Source organism: Solanum tuberosum, unplaced genomic scaffold, assembly GCF_000226075.1.
Source record: "Solanum tuberosum cultivar DM 1-3 516 R44 unplaced genomic scaffold, SolTub_3.0 scf00744, whole genome shotgun sequence".
Taxonomy (NCBI): domain Eukaryota; kingdom Viridiplantae; phylum Streptophyta; class Magnoliopsida; order Solanales; family Solanaceae; genus Solanum; species Solanum tuberosum.
The window spans coordinates 151,551-154,361 of record NW_006239655.1 but is presented as its reverse complement, the minus strand read 5'-3'; positions in this window follow the sequence as shown (position 1 = coordinate 154,361).

Here is a 2,811-nt window from a genome sequence, read left to right as displayed (position 1 = left end):
TCTCTTCTTTCTCTCTTCTTCTCTTCTTCACTCAAGAACCCTAACTCTTACTCTTTTAAAATGGAACTAAAATGATCCACAAGAAGACTAACTCATTAATATAACCCCAAAAGAATTGATTTGTGAAAAGACCAAAATGCCCTTAATTTTCCGGACAGATTTCCCTTCCAACTGCCCAACTTCTAAAGGGCATAACTCGCTCATACGAACTCGGAATTGAGCAAACTCGGTGGCGTTGGAAAGATCATTCCACAAGCTTCATAACCATAACTGGAACTACTCCTAACTCATCCTAAGCTAGAAGTTATGACTACTCAAAGTTGGCCAAAAATCAGTCATTACATATTAGTTTCTATTTTGGGTTGGCCAATGATATCTACTTAGTACATGTTGTCATGTACTGAGCCCTACTTGTGTTTTTCTTTGTTTTCATTTTGTGGAGTGCAGCGAGTGTATCAGTGACTTCGACTCACCCTCAGCTCTAGCCAGTCTCCAGCACATCAGGTTCCAGGGTGAGCTATTCATTCCAGCTCGTGTTGGATTCTCTTGGTCATGGCATGATGTCCTTAGTTTTCGGACATAAACTATTTTATTCATTTATTTTGGTGTCTTTAATACTCTTAGACTTAGTATTTGAAGATTAGATGTCCTTGATATGATGACTTTCAGATTTTGGGGATAATAAGTGTTAGGCTTTAGAGGTTTATTTGATTGGCTACTTTAACAAGTTTTGAGCTTCCGCATTATTGTTGTTATTCGTAGTTGAATTATTGATATATGTTGGGGTTTGGATTCCTTGGTTCACCCACTTAGAAGGTTAAGTGTGGGTGCCACTCACGACTCATTTTGGGTCGTGACACAATATTACGTATCTTATCAGATTTTGGTGCCTTCAGATACATCAAGATATATATATATCTCAGATACACGAGGTCAACTTTAGGTGTAATTTGTTCTAGATACATTGTCAAATAGATTTGCATGTATCTGGGATATATAGCAAATCTTGCTCGCCTTCATCCAATCTCGCTCACCATTCCCAGATACATGTGAATCACTCCAGATACATACATATACATGTAACTCTTTATTAGTGGTAAGATACATAATATTTTGAAAGTATAGGTAATAATAGTATATGATAGTGAAGTATGTCTAATTATGTAATTGACTAACTCTTATTCTTTACAAGAATTAAAAATTATATAAATCTCATAGTGTTAAAAGTTAATTATATTCTATTCTTATTTTTTTCCAAATTACGAAAGTCCTTTAAAATTTTAGGATCTCGGATACATTAGAAAACCTGCGGATACATAGCTCACGGATCGCGAATGATACATTATTTAATAGGAGGGATGTATCCGAGAGAGGGGAGGGATACGTCCAAAAGGGGATAGAAATGTGTACAAGAGGGGAGGGATACGTCCAAAAGAATATAGAAATGTGTACGAGAGAGGATAGAGATGTATCCGAGAGGAGAGGGATGTATCCGAGAGGGGATATACATGTATCCGAGAGGAGATAGGGATGTATCCGCGAGGGGAGAGATGTATTCAAGAGGGGATAAAGATGTGTCCAAGAGGAGAGAGATGTATTTGAAATGGGATAAGGATGTATCCGAAAAGAGATTATTGTAATTTTTAAAAATGGTATGAGATTTTAAAGAAGGATAAACTACCTTATTAGACATACATCACTACTAAATATACTAATATTATCTTTACTTTCAAACAATTACATATATTACCACTTTTAATATGTTATATCATTTATTAATATATTATTTGAAGATACAATTAGATACCCACATCCCTTAAAACTAGGATTGATTAATTATCTGCATAATTAACTCTTTCACTCCAAATCAACCACTATCTCTTAATCCTCCCTCCCATATTTATCACTCAAATTTCACCATACAATTTCATTCCAACAATAGCTAATCTCCTCTCTTCTTCTCAAGATATCATCACCATGACCAACAAATTCTCTTAAACCCAAATATTATTTTGTCTTGTTCATTTATAACGAGATCAAATCAAAGTAACTGTATAGAGAAAACTTTCAATTCAAAGTGGGTCTTGATTGTTTGTCTTCGAAAGAAATGAATCTTAGTTTTGATTATGTTATGCCACAAAGCAAAAGGATCAAAGAGAGTATTGTAGAGAGTTTTTGTTTGTTGGTATTCTTTAAGGCTTTCTTTGGTTATTGTGACATTGATGTGGTAGTACCAATATTACTTCGATATAGCCCTTGAAACATGTGTATCCAATAAGTAGTAATCTTAATTAAGATCTGAGTTTGTATTTTAGTAATGGGGTATCTGAACATGTATATGTATCCACCATTTAATTTCGGATACATGATTTTTAACAACACCATGATATTAATGAAACGACATACTCTATAGTCGTGATTTGCTCTTAAATTTATGTGTTTCAGCTATATTTCATATTTAGATACACATAATTAAATGTATATGCTTATTATGTATTTGAGATACATATTTTTGGATATAACGTATGAAATTCAGATACGCATAATTAGATGTATATACTTCTTATTTTTGTATATTCCATATTTAGATACACATAATTAGATGTATATGCTTACTATGTATTCGAGATACATGTTTTTGGATATAACATATGCAATTGATACTTGAAACATCAAATTCATACTAGATACATATAAAAGATACATGAAATTAATATATAGGGAAAATGCATAAGTATCCCCCCAGCCTATGCCCAAACCTGAGACACACCTAACCTTTACTAAGGCCCTATTACCCCCCCCCCCCACCAC